Source organism: Ambystoma mexicanum, chromosome 2p (genome assembly GCF_040938575.1).
Source record: "Ambystoma mexicanum isolate Mex_15411 chromosome 2p, UKY_AmexF1_1, whole genome shotgun sequence".
Classification (NCBI taxonomy): domain Eukaryota; kingdom Metazoa; phylum Chordata; class Amphibia; order Caudata; family Ambystomatidae; genus Ambystoma; species Ambystoma mexicanum.
In genome coordinates this window covers 1157820767-1157834930 of record NC_090923.1, presented here as the reverse complement: position 1 = coordinate 1157834930, position 14164 = coordinate 1157820767, and the positions used below count along the sequence as shown (strand labels likewise).

Sequence of the window (14164 nt, the reverse complement as noted above, 5' to 3'; positions counted from 1 at the left end):
CGGCACAACTGCCTTGGTGTGATGGTCTGGGACCAACACTGTTCCGACTGGGTGACTCAGAGCCGGGGTGGATTGTGCTGCAGCTGCCCCTGCAGCCTCCTCCCCCTGGCTACTTGGAGCAGCAGATGACATTGCTGCCCCAGATCCACGTGGCCTGGTGACAGCAACTTTCACCACACACGTGGCTTTGACTTCGTGACACGGAAGTCGGCCTGTGAGTCATCCCGTGCCAGTTCTGTGACCAATCTGAGCCGAGTTAACAGGGCCTGAGCTGGGATGATGGCAGCTGCATCTCCCCGTCCCATGGGGGGGGCATAGGTGTCCCTGATTGGTCCTCCACACACTGGCCTCTTGGGCAACCCTGCCCACGTTGGCCACCACTACCACCTTGGCCACCCTGCTCATCCTGGCCATGTCCCCTACCGCAGACACCTCTTGGAGGTCGGCCACCTTTGCCTCCCTTAGCACTTGGTCGCCTCCCAACCATGGCACTGATGTTCTTGTGCGAATGGGAGGTGCAGTAAACAATTGTCCTGGGTAATTGGGGTGAAGGGGGCAGGGTACTAGTTGGAATACGTACCCCTGTGCTCTAGCAAGGCTGTCTGTGGCCCCTGGGGGAAGATGATGGGTCACGCAACGCTCAGGCACCCCAAAAACAAAATTTAACGTGCACGCGACCCCTCGGTAGTCCACATACGTGGAATTAAGGACCTGCAGTACGCTGTGGCACCCAGAAACAAAAAAGCATATGCGTGTTAAACGCAGGCTACAATGACCTCTGAATGGGTACGCGACACACAGGGGCAACCACAGTGGAAAAATATGTGCGCGACTCACCGTCTGCCTGGAAAAAGAACGTGAAAAAGACGCACTTGGGCACGTTGGCAACACCCCCACCAAAAGAACAATTGAACGCTGTCTGAGTAAACAAGGAGTACGCACTGCAACCGTTGTGAAGTAATCACGTGTGAACTGACAAGAAGTATAAGAATCACCCGCTCGCTCTCCACAATGAGCACGTACAAGAAAATGGTGTCCTACGTGGACCTTTAAACCCTGCCCACAGAAACACCCATGCGTGCCACGTCACTTACGCGCTTACGTGCTAAGTTCCTTTCCTCCAATTACACGCTGACGTGCTGTTTTTTCACGTGCCAAATCACGCCGTATCAAGCTGGCCACGCGACAACACACAGAAGACCACGCTCCTGCCCAGAAGGCTATTTTCCTGCCCCCTAGAGCCCCGAGCCGACTCCCACCAGCCATCTGCTGCTGCCTGCCTGCTGCCCTGCTATTTGGTGCCTGCATGTCAGCCATCTGCAGGGGTCCAGTTGCTGTGACCACCCCTGCTTGAACAGAAGACTCCCGTTTGCAGTTCCATCGCTCCACAGTCCAGCACCAGGACCCAGTTGCCCACCCACACCTGCCTGGGGGGTTGCCATGTCGGGGGAAACACCATCTGAGACCACTGGCAACCCCCAGACATAGAGGCAGAGGGCTGCCAGCTTCACAGCAGGAGAGGTTGGCATCCTGCTGGAGCAAGTCCTGGTGCATTATGATGCCCTCTTCAGAAGAACATGCGCCGACAAGGATGGACGCAGGAGGATCTGGATGGACATCGTGGTTGCCATTAACGCGGAGGGGGTGGCAACCCACAACCTACCACACGTCCGTAAGCACTGGGAGGACTTCAAGTCCAGGACCCTCAGGAAGGCCCGGCGCCTCTTGGACGCAGTGGATGCAGTGAGGTGCTGGGTCCACCTTACCACCGACGACATGAGGATCCTGGAACGCATTAACCCAGCGCTTCACCGCCAGGTCCTCGAGAGGGAGACCCGTCCGGAGTCGAGCGGTAAGTGTTCATGCATACTTATTGTACGCAGTACATGTTGAGGTGTGGCAGGAGTGTGCAGCTTGGACATATGTCTGGAAAGGCCCATGTATGGCTGTGTATGTGCAGGAACATGACCCTGCTGCATGTGAGTCCAGTCATGTGTAATGCACATCAATGGTGCATGTGTTCCAAAGCATGATGCTCAACTGCATGTGGAGATCCACACATGTTAGCATTTCTGTGTATGTACTATGCCATGGTTGGGGTGTGATACATGGATGCTTGTTCCACCTTCATGTACGTGCACGGTGTACATGAGCGTGTTTGTGTGTTTGACATGCGTGCGACTGTGATACGCCATGGATGCATGTGACACAGACATGTAGGAACCCGATTGGCAGATGTGACATAGTTGCTGATGAATGCACTGTGTCTGGTGGCGTGTGTGCATGTGTTGGGCACTCCCCATGTTGCTTGTGACATCATGCCAACCTTCGGATCTTCATGCTGGTGTGTGTGTACGAATGCTGCTGCCTGCTGCACGATTCCTGTTAATTTGTGCATGTGTGTGAGTTCTAATGATATGAGTGTTGGGGAGTGTGATGCCATCTGTGAAGTTTGACACTGCCACTCATGTGCAACTGTCATGTGTGTATCAGACCATTGTACAGTGCCCTGATGCCTGTGTTCTGTCTCTCCCTGTCTGCAGCATCAACTAATGAAGAGGGCGGAGATGGTGCTGTGGAGCACAGCGGCAGGGATCCCACCACCAGCCGGAGACGCAAGGCCCAGCTCCCCTCCCATGTAGTCATTTCTTCGGGGAGTGAGGAGTCTGGTGCCGCGTCCATGGCTGCAGCTGCCGAGGGAAGGTCCAAGAGGCGGAGTTTGGAGGTGGATTCCTCGGCAGCAGTAACGGCAGCTGAGCCCCCACAGGGGCCTATGGAGGAAGATGGCACGGAGTCATCCAGGTTGGCGGGGGGGGGTTCGGTTGAGGAGGAGGCCGTGGAAGGCCCACGCACGGGGCCTGAAGGGGGGGATTCAACTGGTGCTAGTGGTGTAGTCCATGGGCAGGGACAGGAGGCAGCACAGGCCGCTGCGGAGGTGCCTGTGTGTAATTCTGTCCCCGATCCTGTGACTGCATCATCTGGCACCAGCAGGGATGCCTCCGTTCAGACCCGTTTTCAGGGCGGGGATGCGCATACAACAACTGGCCTTCCTCTCCCTGCGGACGTTGCAATCCGTGAGCGTATTGAGCCTGTCCTAGTTGGGATGGCATTGCGCCAACGTGGTATTTGGGATGACGTGCAGGGTTCTCGTCTGGACAATGCACGTCATTTCGAATACCTCATTGGCCGCGTCGACCTACTAGGACAGGTCGTCGGCAATGGGTTCATCCGTGTGCTGGATCTTTTTGCGACCCCCTCCTCAACTGAACCCCCTATGCGCCAGTCGTCCTCCGTGCCATCTTCATGCCCAAGTATCACCTGGGCCCCCTGTCGAGCTGCCCCTGAGCCAGCGGCCAGGCTGGTAGAGGACACATCCCTGCCACAGTCAGGAGTCGGAGGTCCAGCAGGGGTGGCCACCCCACCAACTGGACCCCAGCAACAGGAGGACGTGCAGGCATCAACAGGCAGGGCACGTGCACGGCAGCAGCAGGCTCAGGATGGGAGTGATCATGGCTCAGGGCCATCAACATCCCTGGGGCAGGCATCGGCCGGCGGGCAGGAGGACCCAGGATTTTGAGTGTCTTCCGTGTGGCAGCGGTTGGGCCGGCAAATAGATGCGGAGCGGCGGCGGGCGGATAGGGCATGGCTCACAATGGTCAAGGCGGAGAACTCCATGCGCCGGGCATTGAGGCGGGCTGGGTGCATCGAGGCAACTCGCAGGGAGTTGGAGGACGCCTGGCTGCATCCCTGCGAGACCTCCTGGCCAGGGAAGAGGCCCGCCTCCGGGACATTGAAGTGGAGTTCGATGATGCCCTGGCCCGGGACATCAATTAGTGAGTCGTCGGACTAGCCCGCCGCCTTTGTGAATAGTTATGTAGGTGTAGGTATCCTTTTTTTTTTTCTTTGGGGCGCATGGACTATGCCCTGCCTTTTTGTATATAGTTATTTATTAGGTAGGATTTTGGTTAGGTTTCCTTTGGATTGTTGGGCTCATGGACCCTTGGAAATTATTTTGTATATAGTTATGGACCTGGGTTTTCTTTCTTTTTTGACCCATGGTGGAATGCTTTGCTTTTTTTGGAACTTTGGATTTTGTTTTATGGACGGACTTTATTGATTTCAGCCTTCATTATTTTTCCTTATTTTTGGACATCCAGACTAGATCCTCCAACACCTTATGCTTGACAGTGCCCAGATTCTCCTTAAAAAGAGCTGGAGGTGCCAGTTTCACAGTACTTGCCTCCCAACTTTGGAACACCCTACCACTCAACATTAAAACTATTGAGTCCTTCCAGATCTTCAGGAAACATGTTATCGTTTGACTCCTGAACAAAGAGTAGTACGTACCCCAGATATGTGTGCACACTTCCTTCTGCTTACTATGTTTGCTAACGTTGTAAATTGTTGTATATTGAAACTGTATATATCACACTATGTAACCGTCTTAGTTACGCGCCCTTCTACCTCTGGGTTTGGAGCGCTATACAAATAAATAAAACAAACAAACATGTGTCGGGCCTTCTGGCAGGTGCCCTCACTGGGGGTGGGGTGGGGGGACATGTTTCGGGGCCTGCTGGCAGGTGCCCTCACTGGGGGTGGGGTGGGGGAAATGTGTCAGGGCCTGCTGGCAGGTGCCCTCGCTGGGGGTGGGGTGGGGGGACATGAGTCGGGCCTGCTGGCAGGTGCCCTCACTGGGGGTGGGGTGGGGGGACTTGTGTCGGGCCTGCTTGCAGGTGCCCTCACTGGGGGTGGGGTGGGGGGACATGTGTCGGGGCCTGCTGACAGGTGCCCTCACTGGGGGTGGGGTGGGGACATGTGTCGGTGCCTGCTGGCAGGTGCCCTCACTGGGGGTGGGGGACGAGTCGGGGCCTGCTGGCAGGTGCCCTCACTGGGATTAGGGGGACATGTGTTGGGGCTCCCAAGTGCTTGGCGCCATGTGGGCTGCCTGCGGGGCATGGTCAGGAGTGATGGGCTGCCTACGGGTCATGGTCTGGGGTGATGGGCTGCCTGCGGGTCATGGTCTGGGGTGATGGGCTGCCTGCGGGGCATGCCCAGGTGTGTAGGGTGGTCCCCTGTGGTGTGGGCTGCCTGCGGGGCATGGGTAGGGGGAGAGAGGGGCACACCCAGGAGGGCCCACACTGCCAAATTGCATGTAAAACTCCCTGCGCACCCCCGGAATACACATACCCCGCTCGCACCAGCCCAATCGCGTGTACAACTCCCCCGCACCTCCGGAATACGCGTACCCTGCTCACGCCAGGCCAATAGCGTGTGAAACTCAATGCGCACCCCCGGAATACGCATACCCCACTCGCGCTAGGCCAATCGTGTGTGAAACTCCCTGCGCACTCCAGGAATACGTGTACCCCACTCACGCCAGGCCAATTGCGTGTGAAACTCCACAGGCACCCCTGGAATATGCGTACCCCACACCCCGTAGTCATTCCTGCTCTACCCATGGCCAGTTATTCGCTTCTTTTTTATTCTATTATTTTTATTCATTCTTTCCTTCTATTCATGAATTTCATTATTCAGATTCCATGCTTCTATTCATTCGTTCTTCACATTCTATCCTTCTATTCATTCGTTTCTTTGACTTCTACCCTTGTTTTCATTGGTTCTCTTCTCATTCTATCCTTTTCATTTGGTCACTATTTCCCCATTTCTTTCTTTCCCCATTTTGTGCCCCTTCCCCCTGTCTAACCCAACCCCCCTTCTGCAATTCCCGAGTCTCTTCTCACTCCCCCAGTCGTTTCTTCTCCCTTTGGTTTTGTCTTTTTATCCCCTACTGTTTCCTTTCTAAGTTCTTTCTATTCCTCACATCTTAGTGCCCATTCCCTCCCCAAGTTGTTCCTATGCCCCACATTTTAGTGCCCAAATGCTTTGCCTGACCCCAACTCCTTCCATTGTTAATCGATTACATCCCCAGTACCCTCATTCTCCTTCCCCAGCTCTTCCAATACCCCATACCCAAGTCTATTCAACCGCCCAATTCATTTCAGACCTGAAATCCTTACTCCCCCAATGCCTTGCCATTCCCCAACTCTTCCCATTCCCCAACTCTCCCATTTCCCAACTCCTTCCCATTCCCCCAATTCTTTCCTTACCCAACTCCTTCCTTGCCCCATTCTTATCCATTCCCCAAATCCTTTCCTTTCCCAAACATTCTTGCAACCAAATTCTTCCCGTTCCCCACTACTTCCCCTCCCTTTCCCAAGTTTTCTTTCCCCCATTAGTTTCCCTTCCCCCATTTGCTTTCATTCCCCTTCTCACGAGCCTCCCACCCACCCTCAGCCTTGGAGTTGGAAGGACTTCCAAGCCCCCTACTCCTCCCCCTTTCCTTGGGCCTCCCCTGAGTCTTGTACTCCTGGGCAACGTACTTTCTAAGCTATTGGCTGTGCAGTCCCCTTGTGGTATCTGTCAGCGCTTTCTCTTCGGATCACCATGTAACATCCGCTGTGCAACTCTGGAAGAAAAAAACAGATAGTTTCAAGACAGCTACAGGATCATGCAACAGAGGGAAGGGTGGGCGGGTTCCTCTGAGCTGTGGGGAGCTGGACCAGGAGGGTGCAATCAGGGGTCTGGGGGCCTTATCTAGCACCCCTCTCTGGCCCTGCTCCCCATCTGTCGACCTGCTGTGACGTGCTTCCACCTTCCCACCCAGTGGGTAGGGCCACATAGTCTGTCCCGCTCTCCTCTTGGTTGAGCTGGATGGGCATCCCCACTAAGGGGCGCCTGCCATTCACCATCCTGGCGGTGCGTTCACCTGGCATGGTACGCATCCATGAGATTTTCCTGCAGACCTACGGCAAATGGCTTCCTACGGAAGCCGTCTAAGTCTTACAGCTGGTCAAAACCAGGTGGATTGCAGAGGAATCCATTTGTAAATGCTGCCTGTGTAGCTAATTGGCATACATCGTTTATTTTTCCACAAGGATTGGGGAAATGCCAGAGTAAAACAGAGTTTGCCTGGCTTTTACTCTTTCCTGCTCCCCTCTGCCTCATGAATGTGTGACATGGAATGAAAGGAATTCCACAGCACGAGTTAACGCTGGTGGTCCCTTGCATGCAATTATCATTGCATGCAGAATGCAGGTGAAGGAAGGGATTGAGAATGGCAGGGGTACTGACAGGGAGGTTAAGTCACAAGTGGCAGGCGCCCATGAACAATCGGATGTCAAAAGTGGCTAGAAGGACAGGGGGGCTGGCTCAGGGGGATGGCACAGGCACAGAACGGTCGTTTTGTGGATGGAAAGCAGTGATATGGCAATGCAATTTAACTGGGGGGAGAGGTGGATTGGGATCTAAAAGGAGCTATGGGTGGACCACTCCCAGGCCCTCCTCTCTTTAGTTACAACACACCCTGAACCAAGGGTAATGGTATGGCTAGGCCGAGTCAGATAAAATAAGTCTTCATTGTGTAGGAAGTGCATCAGAAACCCTGTCGTCCATTAGTGAGGGTGAGCAGTAACTTGTCATACACTGCCGAGGTTGCATTGATTCAAGAAAAAGATCAGTGGAGCAAGTGGTTTTGGTCAACCGCTGATAACTTGCTGTACTTGCGCAGTTCAGACTGCCCCACAAAAGGTGGATGGATATATTTTGGTAGTTACAAGAGATGTTCTTACTCTTCATTATTGTGGCCTTAATTGGGTGAAGGCACTCTGTGACAGTCATTCCAGGTTTGGTGGCGTGTTAACATTTTGACATTCATTCCATTATCGTCAATTTTGTGGCGTAATGGAAATACCGCAACATTTACCGCATTTAAATCATGGGACCAAATTGCGACATCTGTAATGCAGTTTGAGAAATTCGAAATTACCTACAGTGTTGTATACTCAATCACAATAATGGACATGATGTTGACTATTTTTGTACTCTTGTCGCTTTTTGAAGGTTTCGATGAGTTACCGTAAACATTTTCAGAATTTAACTGCTATTTTTACGAGTGTACATTACTGGATTTTAATCGGATATGACTTGCTTGTATTCTTAATTGTTTTGATTATATTATAAATTAGTAAATATAGGTCTAATGTAAAACAAAATATACGTACACGAATTCCAAAAATAATGGTCATGAATGAAGGGCTCCCAGAGGGCACGAACAATGATATACCTCCTCCTCCAACAGGCTGGAAAACGCCTGTAACATCCATGACTGTACTCGACAATGGTGCCAGCCGAAAGCCATCCACATAACAGCCCTGGCAGCTGATAATTAGCTGATCGGATTTGCAAAGGCGTCCTGCTGTCAACAAGCTCCATGTCTGAATGTGCACCAGCAGGCGTGGTAATCTTGGGCTTGAACCTGCTGTGAAAGACAGGAGTTTCCTGCAGGCTCGTCGCCCAGGATGTGTGCGTCTGTGACTTTTGCATCTGCGGTGACCTTTGCACCGGGCGTAGTTCACCCGGGCCTTTCAGTGCTGCTCCAGCGCTCTTGATAATCTTTCAGGGGCTCGACTGTGCCATCCTGCCACCGTACCAGCATACCAACGCCAATGGATGGCCTACCCAACCACCCACCCTGACTGTCTCCCCCTGCAGATGGCACTAGTGAGCGGTGCGCTTTAGCCAGCGTGTGCGGTGTGGAAAGGAAACCTGCTGCTGGAGGTGAATGCCATTGCCACCCCAGGTGGCACAACCGTGTTCAGACTGACGCTGGGCGAAATACTAGGCATTCTGAAGAGCTGCAGGGGCCCCCTTCAGGCTGCGCACTTTCTCAAGGTAAATCGGCGTCGAGCAAAGGCTCGGCAGACCACAGTCAATAGAGATCGGCCTTCTTGTCCTGGTAATTGTGTATGTTTATCCATTCAACCATTTTCCTCTCAGCCCAGCCTGGATCTACACGTTGGCGCACTTCCGCAGCCAGTTGGTTCTAACTGCGTGCTTTAGTTTCTATATCACCCTAAATCCGTTGTACGTACCATGCACTTCAGTCTATATATATCTCACCTTATTACATGGAAGGGGCTTCAAAGTCGCCGTCAGCAAGGTCGCAACCCCAAAGTGTGATTTAGTTAATCTCAATCAGGTAGAGCATTAACATTAGAGTCACCAATCTGTTCGCTTTCTGTCCGCAAGCAGGAACACCGGAATTTATAAAGCACAGTGAAATTACATATAGTACAGTAGACGTTTAAACAATGGAACATCGGACTTGTGAATGCGTTTAACAAAATTCATATTTGCTAAGCAGCACATTTCTCTGAAAACGATGGGTGACTTCCAAAACACATTAAAAAAATGAATTTCCGGCTACTCCGTCGGCCATACTGTTATTGGGTGGAGGAGTGCTTGAGAATGTCGTGTGTTATTCTCGTCCTCCTACCACTCTCATTCCTTCTGGGGTTTTCTAGGACAGATGTACTTGACTTGCTTTTCATTAACATGTTAAATTCCATCACTGTCCCACCACTGTGCATGGGTGGGGGATGTGTGGTCACACCACGCCTTTATGGCCATTCACCAATTTAAGATGTTCAAATAAAGGTCTTCACACTGGTAGTATCTTTTAAACCCAGTTTTATTAAATACGCAAACTGCCCATGGCAAGCGTGTCTGGGGAGATTTAGCAGCTCCTTCCTGTCCCACTCTGCTTTTGCTGCATGTGGGCGTATGGATCTCCCTGATCCAGGCCCTCTCTAATTCTGCCCCTGCACTGCCATGCATGTGACTGCTGACATGCAGGCCTTCTCTTTTTGCAACTTTCCCTCCATAGTTTGTATGGACCCCCTTTGTTTTCGTTTTCGACGGTTTTTGTCATTTAGAAGGGAGGTAAAGCCTTCAGCTAAATTCCGTTGGCCTTTTGCCCATTTGTAATGGGGAAACTGCTCAGTCCTTCTGACTATCAATACTTGGAAACTATGTTTCCCTTTTGAATTCTTGTACGTCTTAAAATTGCACACAGAACCTTACAGTGCTGTGCAATGGGTATAATTTTGTATGTAAGACTTGGACTTCGAGACTTGTCCTTGGCCTAAAGCCCAGGGATCGTATCTCTCCAGCACTGAAATCTCTCCATTGGCTCCCAGTGGCTGCAAGGATCAAATTCAAAACCCTTTGCATTGTCCACAAGGCCTTCTGGGGCCTGGGACCAAAATATCTCCAGCTTGCTCTTCTGAAGTATCTCCTTACACAAGCTCTTTGCTCTTCCACCGCCAACTCCTTGAAGGACAATCACTTTTCCAAGCAAGGAGCTGGATGGAGCCAGATCTCTCTTTTCAGCTGGTGCCTCCCTCTGGAACAGCCTCCCTGCTCTCTGAAACTTGAGCAGAACCATCTCAGGTTCCAGAAGCTGCTCAAGACTTTCCTCTTTGCATCTGCTTTTTCTCTTCCTTTTCCCTGCTGATCTGTCTGTCACTGCATTGGTTACCCGGCCACCCTCAGAACCTCAGGCCCAGGTCTCTGCCCCCCAGTTGCACACATGCACTGCCGCCTGGCAACACAGCACTTTCGGCCTATGGGCCTGATCACGACTTTGGCGGTAATGCCGGCGGTATTACCGCTGGCGGTATTAGCCCTACCGCCGAACTCCCCGGCGCTAATAGCGCCGGATCACAAGTTCAGCGGTAATGTAATTCTCCTTTCCCCATTGAGCATGCCCCATTCCCCATTGGGCTCAATGGGGAAAATTCGCGCTCTTACCGCCGGCGGATTTCCCGCCAGCGGTAATAGCGTGAATTTTCAGCGGATTTCGCCCCAGCTCAGAGCTGGGGCGAAATCTGCCAAAGTCCTGATTTGGCGGACCCTTAAATTCAGCGGTAATAGCGCGACCGCCGGATTTAAGGGTTACCGCCAAAGTCGTGATCAGGCCCATATATCTGTTACCCTAAAGTCCTCTTACCTGCACTTTCCAATTACTTTCTATCTGCACTTAACCCTTGCATTGCCACTTGCTGGCCGCACTTCCTTTTTATTTATTTTGATTGCATTGTTTGTGTTTTGTTGATCATATGTCCTGCACTTCTCCCCCTCCCCTTCCCTTGCACTTCCCCCCTTTTCCCCTCTCTGAACTTGCGCAATCTCAATGTCACTGGGCCTAGTAAGATTGTTGTCTTCGTCCCCCTTGTTCCCTTCCCATGCTTCGTCGCACCTTGAAACACTTGTGTATAGGCGTGCTATAAATAAAACATCATATCACCCTAGCTTTTTACACATGGGATTTTGGTTAATTTTATTTGTGCCTAAAGAAAAGCTGGTGGCAGCCGATACATTTTTTTCAATTTTTGAATTATGTTTAGTGTGCACATTTGCGTTTACTTCATATGGCTACTAACCGCGCCTAATGCCCTAAAATGGCCATGTCAAAAGATTTTCATTTGCTTCTTTTCCAGTATTGTTGTTTGGCCTGCTTCCTGCCTTGCCAGGTCAGGAAATCCCTTATAAGGTCATGCACTTCCCCGGGAAAGCTGCTGCTTTCGCGGGCTAGTGATGCCTTTGTGTGTATGTGGCCCAGGAAGGGGGTGGGACTGTCTGGTCCTACTCCACATCCATGGTGCCAGTGAGTCTGGATGTGGGGCAAGAGTGAAACCAGTGGTTGTCCCTGATTGGACAACTATTGGCTGTTTCAATGGTGCAAATCCTTACCATTGGTGGGCTTGGATTTGCTTCCATCTTGAACTCTGCATAAGAAGAGGACTTCTGCAGCCATTTCTTCAGACCAGCGTTTGAGTCAAGGATCCCTTGTAGAATAACAGCTGACTGAAGTTCCAAAGACAATTCCTGAAGAGACCTGTCATCCCTGTCTGTGTCTGGCCCAATGAAGCCATGTTGGCCTTCCAGATCTCCGAAGATCCAGAGCAGTGCTTCAGCCCTTGGACTAGTGGGACAAACTAGTCTCAACGCCTTCTCAAGGATCCAGCCATTCTGAGCCTTCTGGAGCATCCATGGACCCCCCCAGTGGACTGACCAGCTCTCTCGTAGGCTACCTCACAAGAACCGTTGCTGTTCTGTGATTGCACCCATAACTTTGGTAGTTGCCAGGTCGTGCCACATGTCGCCTTTCCTCCAGTCGCGTCCCAGCATCAAGGCATCCTGTGCTAGAAAAGCTTCTGTGACCGTGACTGGAAGGATGACTGTTGTTGCATGTGTGCCGAGACCGTCAATTGAACTTGCCTTCCCCCATCCTGTGAAGTGTACTGAAGAGGCCTGCATTGGTGTTTCTTGCATTTCTTCATTGACAGGGGTTACATCCTGTAGCTGTACCCGACTGGAAGAATCTTTGCAACCGCAGTTCCTGGGAACCTCTCACTGAAACCAACAGCAAGGAATCCAACCTCCAGCGACCCCCAGACGATCCACAAAGTCATCTGGGAAAATCAGAGTCAGGGGGGGGGAGTAAAAGCAGTACATCTATTCCCTCTGTACGTCATTGGATAACATTGGGAACAAGTCCCTTTTTCTTCTAAACCTTCCATTCCGCTGCCTTTTGGTTGTCGAATCTGGGTAGTAACTCCTGAAATACAAAAAAACATGTACTTACCTTAGTAACATTGTTGAAGAGTATTTTGATCCTTAGTCAACACAAGTAAATTATAACTTACCTTTAGAGACTCCATTCTGGGGAGAAGCATTGTGGCTCCTGTGACTTTTGGGCACACTGCCACATTCTTCTTAGGGTTTGGACTGCTTAAGTTATGGAATTAACTTGTGACTTGGTCCCTTCCTTATTGCATTTACTCTACTTACTTGCTTGCTGAATAAGTACTTTAATGCATTTATGAACCTATGGTGAATGTATATATTTGTATCATTGAGCATTCTGCCTTCTCGGTTCTTCAATTCCTTAGTGCAAATCTGTCTTGTCACTTGATTTTAATGATGATGTTTCTTCAGGTCATGAGTTCCGATCTTAGTCCATGACAATTCTCATCTACCTCCTTTCGAGATCCTTCAGCTGGCTCTTGATCCAAACTTGATTCACTTTCTTGAACATTTTCAATGTTCTTGTTTCATTCATAGATGACTATTCTTTCAGCACTCCAATTTTTCTTCCTGTTGCTATGTTGGTCGCTACCTTTTTTCCTACTCTGCATTCTGTTGTGATGCTGCTCTGGTAGGCACTCATTTGTTGCTCTTGTGGAATGCTCAGTAGTGTTCTGTTGTTTCGTAAACAACTTGATCCATGCTGGGCCTCCAATGGAGCTATCACAGTTGACTCTCTGTGAGTGTTTTTCCTAGATGTCCTAACCATGTTAGTGTACCCTGTGAAGTCTCCAGAGGCACCATTTTATAGGTTTCCGTTCACTGGCTATTTTGCAAACAATGGATGGAATCCCTGGATGTGTTTCAGTTTGTCATCTTGGAATAATTTTACTCCTGTTATGTCTTGCAGCATTATCACCATTAGCCTGTGAAATACAGACATGGGCGAACAGAGCCTGAACAGTATGAATATACATTAAAAGACCCCACTGGGTCGATAAAGCCTCTGAGATAGTTTTACTTGGGATGCGGTCTTATTTGATGGTAGGCGCTTCTTAAGTACAATTAAGAGAAGGTTGTGGCAGCACTCATGAATAATACTAACTGCTGAGTAGCAGAAAGTTGTCATAGATAATTTCACTATTAAAGCTGTTAAGGTTTCACTATTAAACTTCTCTGTTTCTTCCTTTCTCATGACCATGATAGGGATGACCCATTTTGTGGCCTATACCAGCTCACTCAATTCTTCTTTCAGAAGGTCCTCTGGGACATTTTTTAGTTCTGCTCTCGCTGTCAAAGGAACTGTCCTCACCTTCTGTTTAACCAGTAAAGCATTTTTCTTCACTCATATCATGTGGCAGTAGCCTTTGAGTGTTCCTATTACTGGGTTGAACACTGCTTTGTGACTTTCCAATATTTCTTCAAGTTCTGATGCCTTTACGGTCATAAATTGCTCTTTGGCATTCGGGTCCAGCTTGATGTCCAACCTAGCTCATCCTAAAACTGGACTGCCCTTTTTTGCTGTATAGACTCAAGTCAACCTGGTCTTAAACGTTTTGTGCACAATAGCTTGATGTTTTGCCCATGGTAATTGAACAGACTGTTCTTCATCTCCCTGTATAGGGTAGTCTTTGCCTGGCCACAATTCGTTGTAGGTGTCTATAAATATGATGGTGTAGTCAGAGCCAGAGTCAGTTAACATGCACACGCTTGCAATTCATAAGTGTATTTCGCA

The 14164-nt window shown here is 50.4% G+C and overlaps 1 protein-coding gene across 8 annotated transcripts in view; it reads left to right on the top strand.

Moving 5' to 3' along the window:
- Positions 1 to 14164, top strand: part of MAGIX (MAGI family member, X-linked) — a 916967-nt gene that overhangs the window by 136059 nt on the left and 766744 nt on the right. Inside the window, exon 1 of one of the 8 annotated variants that reach the window (XM_069645281.1) lies at positions 8421 to 8730. The exons of the other annotated variants lie outside the window; for them this stretch is intronic. The gene's annotated coding sequence lies outside the window, so the exon portion shown is untranslated. Of the gene's footprint in view, positions 1 to 8420; positions 8731 to 14164 lie in introns of those variants that run through there. 8 annotated transcript variants of the gene reach the window in all.